The sequence below is a fragment of the Lissotriton vulgaris genome, chromosome 6, assembly GCF_964263255.1.
Source record: "Lissotriton vulgaris chromosome 6, aLisVul1.2, whole genome shotgun sequence".
Lineage (NCBI taxonomy): Eukaryota > Metazoa > Chordata > Amphibia > Caudata > Salamandridae > Lissotriton > Lissotriton vulgaris.
The window spans coordinates 1,270,941,674-1,270,962,883 of record NC_141694.1 but is presented as its reverse complement, the minus strand read 5'-3'; positions in this window follow the sequence as shown (position 1 = coordinate 1,270,962,883).

Here is a 21,210-nt window from a genome sequence, read left to right as displayed (position 1 = left end):
GAGCCAGTGCAGATTCTTCAGATGGGCAGAGATGTGACTGTGGCGGCGGCTGTGGCTGTGGCGGGGGATGTCCAGGATGAGTCGCACAGAGGCGTTCTGTATGCGCTGGAGTCTTTTCTGGAGCTTGACTGTGGTTCCAGCGTAGAGGGTGTTCCCGTAGCAAAACACTAAAACAAAAAAAGAAACATAAACAAGGTGTAGAGGCCCTCAAGTTAACCTACTAAATATTTCCTAACCGTACCAAAGGCTAAAGTGTTCCATTTTAAATTTTGGTTTTTTGTGGCCAAAAGCAGACCGAAAGTCTGTGATAGTGTGATGTTTTGGAGTGAAAATCGACACTTTAGAAAAGAAACAAGGGCAGGCTAATGAAGCGCTAACAAGCAGAGAAGGACAAATCTATTCGTAGGCAGCATATGTGGGATGCAAAACAAGCACAGCAGGCTGGTAAAGTTGTGTTCACACCGAGGCACGCCAACAACTATTTAAAAAAAATAAAAATTGATGTACAGCTTGCACATGATATTAATTACAAAAACTCTTTAACCAAATTTATTGAGGCTGGTATGCACTCTTCATCACTGATCCGAAGGGGGGCTCAAGGAGGGGGGGTCGTCTTGATTGAGGAAGTAATTGCATGGAATAAGTAGATGGATGGGATGCGTGTGGAGTGGAGAAGCCAGGGTCAAGGGTACAGCAATGGTAAAGAATGGGTGGGGGAAGGGGGGGGCATTCGCCACAATCGCAGGATGGCATACCATGCAAATACTGTTAAGGAGACCCCCGTCCCTGCGCAGCTTCCAGCAGACAAACTCAGGCGTGGGAGCGCTCCAAGACCGCAGCAGCAGAGAGGGCGGAGGCGCCCTGGGAGAAAGCACCAGACTCCTCACTACAAAGTGTGATTGTTGCTTCTGTGCACCGCAATGGACGCAAACTTGGTGCAGGGTGCTGGGTGGGCATGTGGTGTGATGAGCGAGCCCTTGGAACGGACTTGACAAGCAAGAACGTGCACAAAAGCGTGGACTGATACCTTTGTACAAGGTGTGACACCTGTGTGTAAAGGTGCTGGATGTGGTTGTGCTGTCTTTGTGCAACATGTAGGAGGCGATCATTGTGCAGGGTGCAGGTCCTGCCTGCGTGCTCTTGACCTTTCGTCCAACTGAGGCCAGGGGGACCAGGGGCAGTGTGGGGTCGAATGTGGGGCTTGCGGCCGCTCGAGGTGGTCAGAATAGGGGGTTTTGGGGTGGTTGGGGTGGTCTGTGCGAGTCGGGCATGGCAAAGAGCAAGTGCGGGGAGATGGCGATTTGGGCAGTACGGATAGAGGACTGGCATTGATAATAAAGGTTGCTGCGGGTCGGAAGGAATAGGGGGGCGTGGGCCCAGTGGTGGTGGATTTGGGAGTGTGCCGTGGGACGGTGGGGGCTTGCAGTGGGCGTTTGACGCACCCTCCTCCTCGGTGGGGATTTGGAAGGGTTTGGACCGGCAAAGTGGGGCCCTGGTGTGCCAATGGCTGTTGTGTTTTGAATTTTAGGGGGCTCATTCGTGTCCCATTGGTTGATCTGGTTGCGGGGGCAGGATTGCAGGAGATGTGTGGGGAGGGGCGCATCCTGCGGTTGGACGACGGGTGTTGTGGTGCTTGTAACGGGTTTGGAGCATGGTTAGGCAGGCGAGGTTAGCTCCAGAGGGTAGGTGCCTGCGGGTTACGGTGAAGTGGTGGAAGGGGGGCTGCTGTGGAAGCATCGGATTGGTAGTATTGAATTTGGGGGTTGGATGCAGTAGGGGGGACTGTGTTTAGAACTGCCGACATTGGAGCAGTCGAATAATGTTAAATCTTGGCGTGGCTCAACAATAGCCGGTGATCCTGGGTGGTGTAATTCGTTCTAGGGTAGCGCACCGGGGGGGCATAAAGGCACGGGGCACAGCATTGGATGGTCCCACGGGGAGTATGGGTGCCACTTGATGGACCGTTTAGCGGCGCCGCGAGCGAGGGAGATGAGTACAGGGAGGCCTGTAACTGGGATTGGGTGCTTGTGAAAAGGGGGGGCTTTCGAATGGTTGGAGGCTCTTGGAGGGTTGGAGATGCATGGGTGGAGCACAGGGTGGTAAAAGAGGGAGAGGTGCGGGGGGGTCACCTGTGAGGCGGAGTGCGTCCCGGATTGCTGGGTTCAATAAAGTGAAGGAAGGTGGGGGTGGGGAGGCTTGTGCCGCACACAGACAAGGACCAGGGGTTAAGAGCTGTCGGGCATCGTGAAGGGCGCAATGGTGCTCTACCCCCATCTCCCCCCCCGGATGCTACTGGGGGGGCCTCGCAGTGGATGGTGACAAAGGTTTTCGTAAAAGAGTGACTGGTGCAGGTGGTGTCCTGCATGATGGAGCAGGGCTGCCAGGTTGCTGGGCGCAGCATAAATAGCGGCAGAGGGGATTAGGGCGATCACAGGGAGGGTGAGTGTGAAGTTTTGGATGTGTGGGTACACGGGAAGGCTGGGAAGCGGGAAAGGGCGCTCGAGGAGGGAGGCCGGTTTTGAGTTGTTGGTGGGCCACTTGAGGGTTGCAGATGCGTGGATGTGGGAGCTCGAGAACACAGGGTGTGTTCTGGCAGATCAGTAGGGGGGGCGGGGTATGGAGGGCTGATGCGGGTAGCTGCCGACGCGGTTGGGAGGCGGCGATGCGCAGGAGCAGTGGCTGCGGGAGGGGACCGGTGCAGGATTTGGGTGGTCGTCATGCAGGGGCCTTTCATCCTGCTGGGGCCGATTGGGATGGGGTTTTAGTTCTGTGGGCGCTGGGGAGACATGGCGCGGGTCGGGCACTGTTTGGAAAGGGGATTTGAGTGGAGGATGTGGGGATGGGTCCAGGGTGCCATGCAGAGAAGTGCCCTCGGGAGAGGCACGGAGGGAGGGTGGCCAGGGGACCAGGAGTGGAGGGTGGAGATTGTCATGTATGGCAACAGAGGCCGCTTGGGAAACCCATTCGGAATTGCACAGCAGGCTTGTGGGTAGCCTCCTTTGTGTGAGACAGGCCGGGGCTGGAAGCGATGGGAAGCAGCTGCGCAGCATGTCTAGTTCTAGGACGGCCATTAGGCATGGCCGATGGGAGGGTCAGCTGGGGTATTCTACGGGCACCCAGCTTCATTGCGTGGGGTTGCCTTTTCTGTGTTGCACGGTACACTACTAGATGCTCTGCAATATGCCAGAGTGTGGGCGGGGGCCGGGTGTGTGAGTGGCAAGATTTATTTTGTTTATTTATTTATTTATTTATGCATGTTTGTGTAGCGCAGACTTTACCCGAAGGTGTCGGAGCACTTTGCAATAGGAACAGTAAGGATACATGAGGAGAAATTACAAATGTACAAATAACAAAAGCAAAACATTGAGTTACATGAGGCAAAAGTGACAATTGTGAGAAAAATACAGGAGGGAGCAAATGGTACATTACATGAGGAAAAAGTTACAGGAGACAAAAGTGAACAAAGAAGGGGAATTCACGAAGAAGTGGCAGGATTGCATAAAGTGACAAGCAAATTCAAATAACGTTCATAAAATAAAAGGTGTTAGATGCAGATTTGTTAAATGCTGTGATTGGTGAGATGCGAGGACAATGAATAAGAGGTGGTATTCAGCCAGACGAAAAGCCCTAGCCCATTATTTAGATCAGAGTAGCACTTACATTATGCAGAAAAAAACAAGGCCTCAAGGGAGAGCAATAAAGCAAAAAGCTCTCAGCATTGCGGGGGCGGGGAGCGCATTCCTTTGAAGTCTATCAGAGCGGCCGCAGTCGCTTTGATGTTCTTGTCTTGGCTTGCTTTGTGGGAGGGGTAGGGGGAGCGAATTACTGTGAACGCACCTGGCTCACATGAACTGTATGCGACCTGCAGCTAAGTAGACTTTTCGGACTGCTTACTATAATCTCGCCTATTCCATCCCTACGGGATAGAATAGGCAAGACCTAAAAACGAATGTCACTCTGATACCAACATCAACCATCATTATTCCCCCTAGTTAGCTGCCACCATAGGCTTGTGATGATACTCACCTCGCTCAATCTCTTGTAAATGTTGCTCACTGTGGTCGAGGACTGAGTGTCAGCGTTCTGCCAAACATTAATCAAAAACACACAACTCAACGACTGAACAGCAGTGATCTTCCCGTAACTTCTACATCAGCTAGCACGCAAATCAGTCTCACCTGTTGCGTGTTCTCACTATCACGTCTTAGATCCTCCGGGGCAGATGCCATTAACTTCAATGCGATACCGTCCTCCTCGGTTTATCGGCACATTTAACCAACTACAGCCGGAAGTGCACCTTAGCTCTTACTGATGAAGCAAAAGACGGACTACATCATGCCGAAACTCAGATGGCTCCGTCTTGGGAGAACTTATAGTTAGCCATTAGCCTTTGAAACCTTGGTTCTAGCTGATGGATCAAGCAACAAACTACAATGTATCAACCTCAACAGGCACCATCTTGTGCAAACTTTAGAAGTCGACAACGCTATACACAACAACACTGAACTGCTCGAAACCAAACCCATTAATAATTAAGCATGAATGCATAGTGCATCAAAACAGCCTATTCGTCAAACATAACCATACTCAACTCTCAGTGGCCTGGATGTTGTAATTAACTACACAATAATAAAACAGATGTGCATCACTACAATGCAATGGTTGGTGTGAATATTTACAGAAAGGCAAGAGAATTAGTGTGCACCGAAAATAAAACAAAACCATGCTTAAAAGACAAATGAATCAGAGAAGGTGGTTACATATTTAAACATTGAGATGCAGTACAACAGTTTGCTTATAAAAAAGTTGTTGACAATTTATAAATAGCTGGTGTAATCAATTTTTTCATTCATACCTTTTGGATCTTGAGTGTCTAGCCTTCTAATCCAATACATTTCCCTTTGCAGCAAGGATCTGGCCAGATCTTTTCCTGGGATCTGTGCTACTTTTTCTATCACTAGAAATTGTAATCGGGCTATACTGTGTGGAGCCTCTATCCAGTGGACTGCCAAACAACTGTTTTTATTCTGAGTCCTGCTCTTACTTTTGTGTTCTTATATACGTGTTTTCATCTTCCATTCTATTTTGCCAACGTATGACTTGCTGCAAGGGCATTTAATACAATAAATTAAGTTTAGTGAACTACAGTCTGAATAGTGAAGCAGTTTGATGGTCTCTCCTGTTTGGGGATGATGTAACTTGGATTCACATATGACGTTGTTGCAGTGTACACAATTTAAACACTTTTTCATTCCCTTGTAGTCTTGACTTAAGTTTTTTGGAGGACCCATCAGTATCTCTTTTAAATTCCTCAATCGGGTATATGTGAACAGGGGTCTATGTTTAAAGATATCTTTAAAATCTGTCTCCTTTTGCAACAATTCCCATCGATGGTTGATGATACTCTTAATCTTCTGGGAGCTCGTTGAAAATTTAGAGACAAACACTTGTCTCTCAGTCACTTTCTTCGGTTTCTGTTTAAACAAATCCTTTGATCATACTTGGCAAGACGCTGTGTCCTTTCGCCATAGGCTAATAGCACCGCCCAGACAGGCAAGTGATATAGTAGTCTGTGGGTACACAAATTGTATTGTATTGTAATTGCATTTATGTAGCGCTTACTACTGCTCACGAAGCGTCAAAGCAATTTGTCTGCAAGTAGCACGCTACTCCGGATCCCATAAACGTTTAGTGGTGATTTAATATAGTGAAATATGAAAGTAGTTTGAGTGGTGGATATATTAGTCAGTTATTTGGATTGAGAAGGAAGAGGGAAGGGCCCAGAATTGGTCTATAACTATATGAGAGAGTTTGGGGTGAGTAAAGGGAAGGGGGAGGGGATTTACTATAGGAAAATATTAAATTAATTTGAGTGGTGGACATGTTATTTTGTTTATTGGATAAAAAAGGCAATATTGGAGGGATAGAAGAGGGAATGAGGAATAGAAGAGGGAAGGGTATACAATCTTTTTTCTTTTTTTGAGTTCATAACAGTAGAAGGCGAGATGGGATGAGTGAAAGGGAGGTGTAGGGGAAAGAGTCAGAGGTAAGGGTTTAGAAAGGTTTGTTTTGGAGATCTGAATTGTAAAAGAGGTATGAGATGATGCAAGGAGGGGTCGAGAAGGGAAGAGTCTAGAAAGGGTTATTTTGGGGGTCATAGTAGTGGTATTGGGTTGGGATGAATGAGAGAGTGGAGGTAGAGGATATATTGAGAGAGGTATAGGGTGCAAAATAGGGTAGAGCAGCGTTTCCCAAACTGTGGTCCGCGGACCCCCAGGGGTCCGTGAGACATTCCCAGGGGGTCCGCAGGACTCGAGTGCCTGTCGTCGTAGTGAAAAATGAAAAGCCCATGCGTCCTCATAGCACACCAGAGCTGTGAATGTTGGCGCAGGGGTGGCCACAACAATACAATTGGGAGGTGGGGCAACCAATGGGCAGTGGGCAGTCGGGGGGGGTAGGGCCGCAGGGGGCACAGCGGCTGGGGAAACGAGTGGACCAGAAGGCAAAAGGGGCACAAAAACAAGGAAAATATGAGTGGCACAGAAGGTAGAAGGGCACAAAAAACGAGTGGAATAGAGGGCAGAAGGGCACAAAAACGAGGGTAAAACAAGTGGCACAGAGGGCAGAAAGGCACAAAAAACAAGGGAAAAACTAGTGGAACAGAGGGCAGAAAGGCACAAACAACAAGGGAAAAACGAGTGGAACAGAGGGCAGAAAGGCGCAAGAAACTAGTGGAACAGAGGGCAGAAAGGCACCAAAAATGAAGGAAAAACGAGTGGAACAGAACGCCGAATGGCACAAAAACGAGTGGCACAGAGGCAAAATACAGAAATATAGGGGCAGCTAAAAAAGAGGGCAGAACGGGCAGAGGCGCAGGGGGGCAGCGAGTGAAACAGAAGGCAAAAGGGGCACAAAAATAAGGAAAAAACGAATGGCACAGAAGGCAGAAGGGCACAAAATAACAAGTGGACCAGAGGGCAGAAGGGCACAAAAACGAGGGAAAAACAAGTGGAACAGAGGGCAGAAAGGTACAAAAAATGATGGAACAGAGGGCAGAAGGGCACAAAAAACGAGGGAAAAACGAGTGGAACAGAGGGCAGAAAGGCGCAAAAAACGAGGGAAAAAAGAGTGGAACAGAGGGCAGAAAGGCACAAATACGAGTGGAACAGAGGGCAGAAAGGCACAAAAAACGAGGGACAAATGAGTGGAACAGAAGGCAGAAGGGCACAAAAACAAGTGGAACAGAAGGCAAAAGGGGCACAAAAATGAGGGGGAAACGAGTGGCACAGAGGGCAGACGGGCACAAAAAATGAGTGGCACAGAGGCAAAATACAGAATACAGAAATATAGGGGCAGCTAAGAACAGAAGGCAGAATGGGCAGAAAGGCACGGGGGCAGCAAGGGGAACAGAAGGGAAAACCGGGCAGAGACACAGGGCAGCGAGGGGTACAGAAGGAAAGACCGGGCAGAGAGAGCACGGGGACAGCGAGGGGAACAGAGGGATGAAAAAGGGGGTACGGACCACGTACAGGCAGCGGGGGAAGACAGACAACAGCAGTCACAGACACAACAATAAAAATACAGGCAATACAATAAAAGCAATAAAGCGTTGAAAGGCACATGTGTATAGGTTACCGTTACTTGGCAGGCAGGTAAAAATAGATGCAGCCAGGATCGGCAGTAGGATTTTCGTGCTGCTGTCTGATTGCTCACTTTCCACAAGCCCTTGGGTGAATTATGTGTGCTATCAAACTTTCATATTCAGACATATCAAGCTCTTATTCTGTGTAGCCTTTGCAGTTTGTTGTTGGCAAGGGACAGGGCAGTGGGCATACTAACAGGAGAGGGTCATGTCAGGTGCCACGCGAGGCCTCTCTGAAATATGCCTTAACTGCACTGCTCACCCCTTGGTGGTAAAATGTTCTTCTGCTGCCTGTGACTAAAGATTATGTCTAACAGGGGTTTATGGTAATTGGCATAGCATCTCGCTGAAACAATATGCCTCCTGTGCAGATACCTTTCAGCCATCTCTTGCACTTCCATTATGAACTCCTAATATAGACCTTGAATTTGCTCTGTACACTGGACTCATCTCTTTGTGCACTATCTTGTTAGAATTTTCACAATATTCGTTGCTCCTTGGGGCATGTCTTTATTATAAAATGCTTTATAATTGTATAATATTTTAGACCTTCTTAAACTGTGAATCGGTGAAAATGCTAATAATTCATAATCATTCAACCTGTTGTTGTAAGGAAGGGTCACCACTCCAAGGCTCTGGAATGAGAATGTAGAGGTGCTGCTATGGCTGAGAGCAGGAGACTTGTACCACTAAATAATACACTGCTGTATGCATACATGTCCATGCCAATAGACCCAATTCAGGCTGTCACCCTCTTGAAATTTCCTCTGCTTCAAAAGGCGTTTTTCAAAAGAAATTTAAATTGTACAAATTGCTTGGGGGTCCACGGCTTCCAGTAGTGATTCAGTGGGGGTCCTCAGGAGTCAACATTTTGGGAACCACTGGGGTAGAGCATTGGATATGCTGAAATTAGAAGAAAAGTAATACATTTATAGATACATAAGTACATGGCAGGTATATATAAGCATAAGGAAGGTAGTATATGGAGTTTAAACATGTGACACCTCACTGTCTGTTCTCCCAAAAGGTACCAACTGACATTATGCAACTGGATGTACTTTAATGTTCCTTCCTACTGTTTTGTTGTGATTTTGATACAGTAGGTTGAAACAGCTCCTCGAATTTCTGTTAACGTAAAGCGATCATTTAATCATTTAAAACCCGGACACCAAAATCAGCATTGGAAAAAATTAGCATATCAGCCCGACAACACAGGTGGCCGTGACAAAAATGGGGTCATGGTTGGACCATGGCCGCTGCCCCTGCTCTGAAATGACCCCTTAGCCTGCTGCCTATCAGGAAATGCCTGAGTGTCAGAATGGGGAGCCCAGCCCTGGTATTTTGTGCTTCACCTTTTAGCTTGGAGTTTCTCTTGTGCTGCTAGTTCCAGGGTACAAGTCCTATAAAAAGAAGTGGGGGGAATGACAATATGCAAATTACCTTATGACGTCATGTGCTGAACGTGTCTCGGTGTCTTAAAATTACACCGGGACACGTTCAGCTTATTTCTGTGGGGGCTAGCTTCTTGGCAGGTGGTACGGAGTCCACCCTGTGAAAAGAGTAGGGGGACGCCGTCCACCCGCGTGTACTTCCGACTCGAGCCCTGGCTAGGTCACACAATTCATCTTGTCACATCCTACCATCCCCTGGTCCCCAGTCTTTTTATTCCCTTATTTCTTGATGTTCCTCAACAAACTCAGGGCGAGGCTAGCGCCAGGACACCTGCATAGGTTTTTGTTGCGCTTTACTAATGTTATGGCACTGTATTACATAACTCATGTAAACTGCTTGCTTCTCTGTAAAGTGCGCTTATACCAGTTTTGCGACCAGCCGTTCATAAAAACATCAGATAAATAAATAAATCCTCTGAATCGCTACAGACCTATGTGACAAAATGAACCTAAAATGATGCAAAAATAGTTCTAATTGACAAGTAAGTTGAGCAAAGCCAGCATCTTTTCAGAGGAAGCACTTGTTTATGTGGAGTTTTTGTTTTAACCTCAAAGCAATTAAACAAAAGAGCAAAACACTGCATTTTCGTGCAGTTTTAGCTAGGCTTCAACTCAAAGTATACAATTTAGAGTCAATTCTAAAGGAGGTTACCTATTGTATACGTCTACCCCCCCCCCCATGTTCAGCACCCGTGAATTTATTATATTAGAACTTTAGATGGGTAACAGTTAATAATGGGGAATGTTTTTCACCTGGTGGTGTTGAGTGACATTAAATAGACAAGAACAGTGAAGCTGTTCTTGTTGTGATCTCACTCAGAAACCCAACTAGCAAAACATTCCCCTTGTTCGCAGCTATCCATCCAAAACGGTATGTTGTATGAGGGTTCTAAAGCCATCAACTATTGTGAACAGACTTTTTGAAACGTGTCACTTTAATCAAATAAATAAACATGGATTGGAGTAGATAGGCCCAGCTCCAGGACTGAGCATGGTTATGTCACAGCACTGGAATACAAGTTTGGTTTCTCACTGCTGTGATGTAATTGCAGTTAATAACAACATTATCAAACATCTGTTTCCAATAGTGGAAAACTATGGGGCCCATAGTTTACCTTTGACGAATTGAACAATCAAGTAACCGTGGGACTTAACTTACTTTTCAGAATGTGTTTTTGTACTAAATGACACGTGCACAGAAAACCCTCTAGAACTTTTTAACAAAACTTTTCATATCTGTGTTACACCTAAAACATGCTATGTTGGTTGTTTCCCTGGTGTAAGTCTGTTCCTTACCGGTCACGTGGTAGATTATCCATGGGTGGACAAACCATCCAGGATTATTGTTAGTGCAATAATGTGATTTGCAATTTATTTGTTTCCTTGTATTTGGAAAACCAGTGTTTTTTTGAGTGAAACGCCTTTTGCCAACGTCTCATGAAATTTGGGGGTGATACTGTCATTTTTCCGACATTGACGCACTTAGACCAACCTTTTGAGGACTACATTTATGAGTAATTGTGGAGTTTGAAACTGCCTCGAAAAGTACCTTGAACCCATCCTACTTCTCTGGAGTAGTCTGACCTTGGACACTCTTCTGACTCGTCTCTTCTCCTCCTTTCTTAACATACTCACGCACATTCACCAACACTTTGGTGAATGTACTCTACCTGCTGACCACAGAAGTAACCACAAACATCTGTGCCTACCCGGCTTCAGCACACTCTGGGGTTCATCAAAAGCCAGTAATGTAAGGGGGCAGATTTATGTTGGGAATGCGCCACGTTTGCGTCACGCAACTGCGGCATAAACGTGGCGCATCCCTACGACCCATTTACAACGTGACGCATCTAGGCAGATGCATCACGCTGTAAAGCCCTGCGCCACTTGTGGGTGTTCTGGCGCAGGGTGGGCATTTTGGGGCAGGTGCGCCTCGCAAAAGTGGCTGAGTGAAATCTATAAGATTTCACTCAGTCACTTTCAGGCCAATGCTGCATCAAAACCCTGCGCCTGCTTGAAGCAGGCGTAGGTCTTGACGCATCATTGTACAGATGGGGCACCCCCGATCCTTGCTGGAGCTGCGTCGCGCTTGCGACGCAACTCCAGCAATGCGCCATCTTTACGGCACAGATGCGTCACGCATCTGTGACGTTTTTGCCCCATGATGCGCCGCATTGTAAATGCGGCGCACCATGGGTGGCGGAGCAGCGGCGCAAAATAACTGGCGCATCCCTGGGGATGCGCCAGTTATCATAAATCTGCCCCTAGGTTTCTAAACATTTGTGTTGTAGTAGAAATCACCCTGGTGCGAGTAAAAGGTGTTTTGGGGGAGTGAATGGGAGAATAGGCCTGCCATAGCTCTGTGCTGACTTTAGAGACTTATTATGAGCAGAATAAGGCAATCTAATTTCCTTTAAACGCAAAGTCAAGGCAGGTTGTAGCCTCCAGTTTTACCTTTCTTTTAACGTGTCCGTGTCCTGGGATCATCTCTGCTGTGTTTGACTGGCTAAAAAACATTCAGCACAGAATGGTGTGGCTTTGAGTGTAGGGCAGTGTGCAGCGCTTGGACCCCAGCACAAAATAGCATGAAAATGACATTATGGCAGATTTGTGACCCAAAAAATCCAGAAAGGATATCATGAGATTGATTGCAGGGCAAACGCTGAGAGGCGGGCTGCGAAGGGCAACAGGAGTAAAAAGAGCAATTGATGGACAGAATGCAGAACAATGTCATACATTCACCCCAGTAGGGAGAGCTGGACCTAAATCCATAGTTTTTTTGCTCACCATGCCATTCCAGTTTGAACCCAGCCATATGCAAATCAGTCTTGACCCTGTGCCCCATGGGAACAGTCCAGCCCGAACTGCCAAGCCAGGTCCTCCCTGGACTGGAAACAAGCATCTCAGGACAGGTTTCGGGGGTTTCACCGCTCATCAGCCAGGATAGCTGGACTCCAGTGGCATGGAGTGCATGGGACCCCCATCTGGGCAAACCCGTCCCACTCGGGTGACAAATACAAAAAGAACAATCGATGAACAGAATGCAGAACAATGTCATACATACACCCCAGTACAGAGATCTGGGGGTAAATCCATTGTTTTTTTGCTCACCTTGCTCAAATCAATGGGAGAGAGAGGACTAGATAGGCTAGACCGTATCCCCTGGGTTATATGTAAATATCAATGAGGACTAGCTAGTTTTAAAGAGGATTTAAGAGACTCAGGTAAGTACGTCAATACATAAGGAAACACATTGTTTTCCTTATAAAGCCCTCACCCACCGACCTAGTTGGTGGCCTGCTTCATCATCGGGCCCACCACAGTGGCACCGAATGTGCCCCGGGTGTGCTGCAACGCCAGGTGACTGCGGAGCTGGTATATTGCTGAGTGTGCAGTGAAAAAGGGTGAGAAAAGTGAGAGATTAAAAGCTATACAGTAGGTCCCAGCACCCGAGGGTTACTTATCTTTAATAAACTGGGCCTCTGTTAGCGGTTAAAAAGGCAAGAAGACGTAGAATGGAGTACTAGTTATGACCTCCAACGTCTAGTGTGGTCTACATGTTTCAGCCAGTGCCATGTAGATTTTAAGCTGGCTTTCCTCAGGACCATTTAGATATGTGACAAGGTACAAATTAAATAATAAACTTAAATGTAAGTGGTTGTGTGATCTTTTGACTATGTGTAGCGCACACTAAGGTGCTATAACTGTTAGAGGGGGATTCCCTCAAGCTTGACTACAGAAAACACATAGGACAAAGACAAGACGTACATGGTAGAGTCATATTGGTATGGTATTGTTATACCACAAAATGCCGACTTGTAAGGTGGTGTACGACCTATAATCGGCTATGGTGAGTTCATGCCATGTGCATGAAGATAGTGAGGATTGTATTAAAACCGTTAGTGTTTGGTGGTGGGCTAGAGAGTGTATTTACAAGGTGGGGTACAGGTGAGTATAGTACTAGGTCCTCACTCTGTTATTTCTTGTTAAAAGCTTCATGGGTCGCCTGGCAGAGAAAGAGACCCTGTTGGAATAAAGGTTTGTTCAAAATATGCAACCTGTAGGGAGAAAGAGGTTTGGCTTACCCCATTTGTAGCTGTAGTGGTTCTATTGTACTCCCGAGTAGTTCGGTCTGGTTCCTCCTTGGACCTATTTGTCCTTCCGCGGCGCCCGTTATGAGTGAGAGGGGCCGCCCGGTCTTGTATTTATACTTCCTACTCGATTAATTTCACCTGTGTAAGGTAGAAAGAGGGGGAGGGGCGCGCGCTAAACGCCATCTCATTCTTGCCATTTTTTGCTCATGCGCTGAGGAGTAGTGCGTTATTTGCGCATGCGCGAATGGGTAGTGCATACAGTATCAAGGTCCTGATTGAGGGCAATGATGTGTGCATGCGCGAGTGTGCAGCGCATGCGTAATGATACAAACTGAAGTCTGTATGTAAGTAAGGTTGAGGGCAAGTGGGTCACGGTTCGTGATATCGTCATAATTTATGACAGAGTTTTCTCATGCCGATTTCTAGACATGGCGAGTTCAATGTGAAAGTAGCCAACCACTGGGGTAGTGGTGGCCACGGGGTGGTGATGTAATAAACCCAGGTGTAGGTGATCAAACCCGGGGATATGGATGGCTACTTTTAAGTGCACACTAGTGCATTGTGGACACCAAGTTGGGGGTACCCTTGTTGGGGAAGAAGAAGAAGGGAGCAAGGATGGGGATGCTCATGCATAGATACCCTGGCACAGATATCGCTGCGGTATAGACTATTCCGTACTTCAGAGAGGGTTGGGAGTTATACAGCTAGAGCGTAAATTATTTTGTACTCCAGAGAAGGATTATACAGCTAGAGAATTCCATGGTATGGCGTCGTTGAGGCCATGGATATGTGTGGATAAACGATAATCCATCATTGTTCCTTTTGTAGGAGAAGTTTTTCATTGGTGCTGTTGTCAAATTTTTCAATGACAGTCCAGGAGAAGTCATTGGGGTATGGTTGTGGGTCAGAAAATGATCAGTGAGCTTGCTAATATTTTTGCCACACCTTATTGTGCTCCTGTGCTCCGTCATTCTTGTTCGGACTTTTCGGGTGGTCATACCAATGTATCTTAGGCCACATCGGCAGGTTATCAAATACACCAAGTTTGTGGAATTGCAGTTTGTGAACTGCTGCTGTGTCCAGGTTTTGCCTGGTTCAAGGTTTAGTGTTTTGGAAGGTGATGTCAGGTGGCACACACTGCAATTGTTGCAGGGTTGGTGACCAGTGATTTTGGGCAGGCCCCATGCGTTAAGGATGGTGTTGTCACTGTTACTTGTATTTGGCCGCGGTCTGGTGTTCACCAGTTGGTCTTTAAAATTAGTTGCTCTTTTGTAGACAAAACGTGGTTTTTCCCATTTTCTAGTGCCGGAGTTTATGATCTTCCAATTACGTTGTATGATGTTTGCTACCTGGTTTGACGCCGTGTTGTAGGTAGTAACGCAGGTAAGAGTAGGTTCTTCCTGCGGTTTCTCAAAGGTTTCCAAGAGTGCCTCCCTGTTTTGATTCCTTGCTCTTTTGCAAGTTTTGTTTATTATTCTTGAGGGGTAACCACGGTCCTTGAGCTTGTGCACTAGATCGTTGGATTGTAGTTTGTAGTCCTGGATGTTGCTGCAATTACGTCTAATGCGTAAGAACTGCCCGTAGGGTAAATTTTCCCTCAGATGCCGGGGGTGAAAACTGTCAAACCTTAGTAGGGAGTTTCTTGCTGTGGGTTTATAGAAGGTAGTAGTAGTAAGACCTCCATTTTCCGGTCTGATATTTAGATCAAGGAAAGCTAATTCTGTGGAACTGCTAGTGCTTGTAAAGCGTAGGTAGGAATCTTGGTGGTTGATCCAGAACATGAAATTGTCCAGTTGTTCTTGGTTGCCTTCCCATATCAGAAGGATGTCGTCAATATATCGACGCCACATTTTTATGTTGGTAGAAAAAGGATTGGTGGGTTGTTGTATGTAGGTGTGCTCAAAATGTGCCACATACAGGCCTGCCACGCTAGGGGCAAAAACGCTGCCCATGTATGTTCCATTAGTCTGCAGGTAGTAGGTTCCTTCATATTCAAAATAGTTCTCTTTGAGAGCCAGGGTAGCGCAGTCCAAAATGAAACTATGGGGGGTGTTGTATTCCCAAGGGGTTGCCATTAGGACATCGTGCAATACCTGTAGTGTTGCGTCCTGTGGTAAGCTGGTATAGAGGCTCTCTATGTCTAGTCCTACCAGTAATTCAGAGGTGGGGTCGAAGTTGATATCTTGGATTACACTTAGAAGGTGTTTGGTATCCTTGATGTAGGAAGGAGTTTTTTTAACCAAAGGGTTGAGGAAGAAGTCACAAAAACGTGACAGGGGTTCCAGTAGTGACTTTATTCCAGACATGATGGGTCTGCCGGGTGGTGGGGTGATGCCCTTGTGTATTTTTGGGACTGTATAAAAATATGGGCAACCAAGAACAACTGTACAATTTCATGTTCTGGATCAACCACCAAGATTCCTACCTACGCTTTACAAGCACTAGCAGTTCCACCGAACTAGCTTTCCTTGATCTAAATATCAGACCGGAAAATGGAGGTCTTACTACTACTACCTTCTATAAACCCACAGCAAGAAACTCCCTACTAAGGTTTGACAGTTTTCACCCCCGGCATCTGAGGGAAAATTTACCCTACGGGCAGTTCTTACGCATTAGACGTAATTGCAGCAACATCCAGGACTACAAACTACAATCCAACGATCTAGTGCACAAGCTCAAGGACCGTGGTTACCCCTCAAGAATAATAAACAAAACTTGCAAAAGAGCAAGGAATCAAAACAGGGAGGCACTCTTGGAAACATTTGAGAAACCGCAGGAAGAACCTACTCTTACCTGCTTTACTACCTACAACACGGCATCAAACCAGGTAGCAAACATCATACAACGTAATTGGAAGATCATAAACTCCGGCACTAGAAAATGGGAAAAACCACGTTTTGCCTACAAAGGAGCAACTAATTTTAAAGACCAACTGGTGAACACCAGACCGCGGCCATATACACGTAACAGTGACAACACCATCCTTAACGCATGGGGCCTGCCCAAAATCACTGGTCACCAACCCTGCAACAATTGCAGTGTGTGCCACCTGACATCACCTTCCAAAACACTAAACCTTGAACCAGGCAAAACCTGGACACAGCAGCAGTTCACAAACTGCAATTCCACAAACTTGGTGTATTTAATAACCTGCCGATGTGGCCTTAGATACATTGGTATGACGACCCGAAAAGTCCGAACAAGAATGACGGAGCACAGGAGCACAATAAGGTGTGGCAAAAATATTAGCAAGCTCACTGATCATTTTCTGACCCACAACCATACCCCAATGACTTCTCCTGGACTGTCATTGAAAAATTTGACAACAGCACCAATGAAAAACTTCTCCTACAAAAGGAACAACGATGGATATATCGTTTATCCACACATATCCATGGCCTCAACGACGCCATACCATAGAATTCTCTAGCTGTATAATCCTTCTCTGGAGTACAAAATAATTTACGCTCTAGCTGTATAACTCCCAACCCTCTCTGAAGTATGGAATAGTCTATACCGCAGCGATATCTGTCCCAGGGTATCTATGCATGAGCATCCCCATCCTTGCTCCCTTCTTCTTCTTCCCCAACAAGGGTACCCCCAACTTGGTGTCCACAATGCACTCGTGTGCACTTAAAAGTAGCCATCCATATCTCCCGGTTTGATCACCTACACCTGGGTTTATTACATCACCACCCCGTGGCCACCACTACCCCAGTGGTTGGCTACTTTCACATTGAACTCGCCATGTCTAGAAATCGGCATGAGAAAACTCTGTCATAAATTATGACGATATCACGAACCGTGACCCACTTTCCCTCAACCTTACTTACATACAGACTTCAGTTTGTATCATTACGCATGCGCTGCACACTCGCGCATGCGCATATCATTGCCCTCAATCAGGACCTTGATCCTGTATGCACTACCCATTCGCGCATGCGCAAATAACGCACTACTCCTCAGCGCATGAGCAAAAAATGGCAAGAATGAGATGGCGTTTACCGTGCGCCCCTCCCTCTCTTTCTACCTTACACAGGTGAAATGAATCGAGTAGGAAGTATAAATACAAGACCGGGCGGCCCCTCTCACTCATAACGGGCGCCGCGGAAGGACGTATAGGTCCAAGGAGGAACCAGACCGAACTACTCGTGAGTACAATAGAACCACTACAGCTACAAATGGGGTAAGCCAAACCTCTTTCTCCCTACAGGTTGCATATTTTGAACAAACCTTTATTCCAACAGGGTCTCTTTCTCTGTCAGGCGACCCATGAAGCTTTTTACAAGAAAGAACAGAGTGAGGACCTAGTACTATACTCACCTGTACCCGGCCTTGTAAATACGCTCTCTAGCCCACCACCAAACACTAACGGTTTTAATACAATCCTCACTATCTTCATGCACATGGCATGAACTCACCATAGCCAATTATAGGTCGTACACCACCTTACTAGTCGGCATTTTGTGGTATAACAATACCATACTAATATGACTCTACCTTATACGTCTTGTCTTTGTCCTATGTGTTTTCTGTAGTCAAGCTTGAGGGAATCCCCCTCTAACAGTTATAGCGCCTTAGTGTGCGCTATACATAGTCAAAAGATCACACAACCACTTAAATTTAAGTTTATTATTTAATTTGCACCTTGTCACATATCTAAATGGTCCTGAGGAAAGCCAGCTTAAAATCTACAAGGCACTGGCTGAAACATGTAGACCACACTAGACGTTGGAGGTCATAACTAGTACTCCATTCTACGTCTTCTTGCCATTTTAACCGCTAACAGAGGCCCAGTTTATTAAAGATAAGTAACCCTCTGGTGCTGGGACCTACTGTATAGCTTTTAATCTCTCACTTTTCTCACCCTTTTTCACTGCACACTCAGCAATATACCCGCTCCGCAGTCACCTGGCGTTGTAGCACACCCGGGGCACATTCGGTGCCACTGTGGTGGGCCTTTTTGCTCACCTTACCATTCCAGTTTGAACTTAGCCATATGCAAATCAGTCTTGACCCTGTGCCCATGGGAACAGTCCATCCCGAACTGCCAAGCCAGGTCCTCCCTGGACTTGAAACAAGCATCCTAGGACCGGTTTTGGGGTTTCACCAACAGGAGTGGGACATACATTGAAATAGTATGACAGTCAGAGATTGTGAGTTAAAGCCAGGCATTACAAAAGAGAAGCCGTTGGAATAAGCATCCTAAATTTGTCCTACCTTGTTCTGCATAATGGTTCTAGCAATGAGCTTTTACCCAGTTATGTGCAGAATAAATGTTCATTGGTTTCCTTGAAACTAGCCTAATTTATTATGCATGAGGATTCTGAGCATCATATCTTAATCCCCTACTCATGACCTACAGAACAGGATTAACATACTCTGTACAAAAGTTTTCACTATCTTCATCCTTGGGCGACAGGGCTAATTTGCATAGATACAATTATTGATTTAGGCTTATCTATATAATCATACTCACAACATATTGATTGTGATAGAACCCCTGAGGCTACCTTTTTGGTATAAAAGAACCGCTCCTTCACTAGGTAATTAGGGTAGACACTTCTACTCTGACACTTGACACTGAGGTCCCTGCATCCTGAGGCTTCAATATGCAGAGGTCTGACATCCCTTGCGGGATGTCCAACTCGTGACCATGATGGAGTCCTTCATTCTCTACCATCAGTTAATGGGGTTGGCTCTTTCCTAGGGGATTTTTGGCTTCACACCCACACACATGCTAGGTACATTCAGGTACACTTAGGTGGGGTATGCATAGTAGGAGTACGGTAAGATTACTGTTTTGACATTGGTGTGTGAGTACCTGTCTGAGTGAGTGAGATGTTGTATCAGTAGCTGTATGGGTGAGTGAGAGGGTGGGTGAGTTCTGGTATGGGTGTACAACTGAGTGTGTGTGTGGCTATATGGATGTGTGAAAGTGTGTATCAGTGCATGTATGGTTGAGTGAGTTGCGTGAGCTGCTATATGAATGAGTGAGAGGATGGCATGAGTGCCTGGATGGATGAATTAGTGGTTGTTGAGGGCTGTATGGCTGATTGAGTGGGTGTGTGAGTTGTTGTATGACTGAGTCACAGGGTGCATGAGTGACTGGATGATTGAGTGGATATATTACATGCTGCATGAGTCCGTGAGTATGTGAGTAACTCATTTGGTGAGTAGCTTGCCATATAAGTGGCTATATGAGTGAGTGTGTGGGTGCATGTGTGGCTATCTGGATAAGTGAGAGGGTGTGTGGGTGGTACATGGGTAAGTGAGTGAGTGTGTGAGTAACTGAATGTGTAAGTGAAAGGGTGCATGAGTTACTGCATGAGTGAATGAGAAGGTGCATGAGTGGTGTGTGGGTGAGTGAATGAGTGAATGTGTGTGAGTGGCAGTATGGGTGAGTAGCTGTGTGTGAGTACCTACATGAGTGAATGAAAGGGTGCAATATATATTATTATTTTTTGCATAAAGCAATCACTCAGAGTGATGCAAAAGTATTTATTTAGCAATTGGTACCTTACTTTGCATGATGGATATCATTTGTGCAGTAATTTATACAACTGTTGGTCCACTTGGTTATTGTTATTCAAGTATGCAAAGCAATCAGTATGAAAGTAATATTGATTACCCGTTACAAGATGGATGCCATTGTCGACTGTAATGTGTAACCTTTGTATGTCCCTTTTTCCTTTCTGTTACCCACTATGTATGGCAGTCTCAACCTTCAGTACAGTGGGCCTTATTTATGAAGGTCTTGCGCCACTTTTGCGTCACTTTTAAAATGGGAAAAAGTGACGCACCGGTGGCGCAAGGCCTTCATAAATGATGCCCAGTGTGTGAATACTTGCTTGACAAGCAAAACGCGTTACTGAATAAACCATCATCTGGCAAAAAAAAACCAGAATGATAATTTTTGCAAAAAAAAGATTTACAGATATGATGTCTGGTGTGCTCTACCGGCAATAGTGATCCTCTGGCAAGGGCGAGGGGAGACAGAAGAAGCACTGCTTTGGAAAAGAAAAAAATATATATATATATATATATCTATATATATATCTATACTACTATTATAAAGGAAGAACTTTGAACCTTTGAGACGGGTAAACTCGGGAACCACAGTGCCAATCCACACAACCGATACATCGTTGAAATTGTCAGAGTGTGCAGATGGACATAGGCTATATAAATTTAAAAAAGATACGTTATTTAAAAAATTTACGAGAAAAAAAAAGTAGTCCCATGGAAGTAGCGCCGGCCGCGACGTGCGTGCTGACATCAGGAGCGCGGGGAGGAGCGACGTCCAGGAGCACGAGGAGGAGCAGCGGACATGAGCGCGGGGAGGAGCGGCGGACAGGCGGGGAGGAGCGGCGGACAGGCGGGGAGTAGCGGCGGACAGGCTGGGAGGAGCGGAGAGGAGCACCGGACAGGCGGGGAGGAAAGGGGAGGAGAGGGGAGGAGCGGCAAGGAGCAGCAGACCGGTGAACTCAGGAGCGCGGGAGGTGTGGCGGATGAGGTAAGGCTCCGGGGGACCCACGGACAATGTCGGGACGGGCGGGGGCCCTGACGCCAAGGTCGGGACGGGCAGCTACTCCGGGGGACCCACGGACAATGTCGGGGCGGGCGTGGGCCGGGGCGGGCGGGGGCCCTTAAGCCTGATTGCTCCCGGACAAGGTCGGGACAGGCTGCTAGTATATATATATAGATATATATATATATAGATATATATATAGATATATATATAGATATCTATATATATATCTATGTAGATATATATATATATATATATATATATATATATATATATATATATATATATATATATATATATATATCTATATAGATATATATATAGATATCTATATAGATATCTATATATATATCTATATATAGATATATATATATTACCTACTGGCGGTCGCCAGTAGGTATATATAGTTAGGATTTTTTCCCTATGGGATTTCTGAAAATTCTATGCCTAATAACTTTTGCGTTTGTGGACGGAATTGGCTGAAATTTTCAG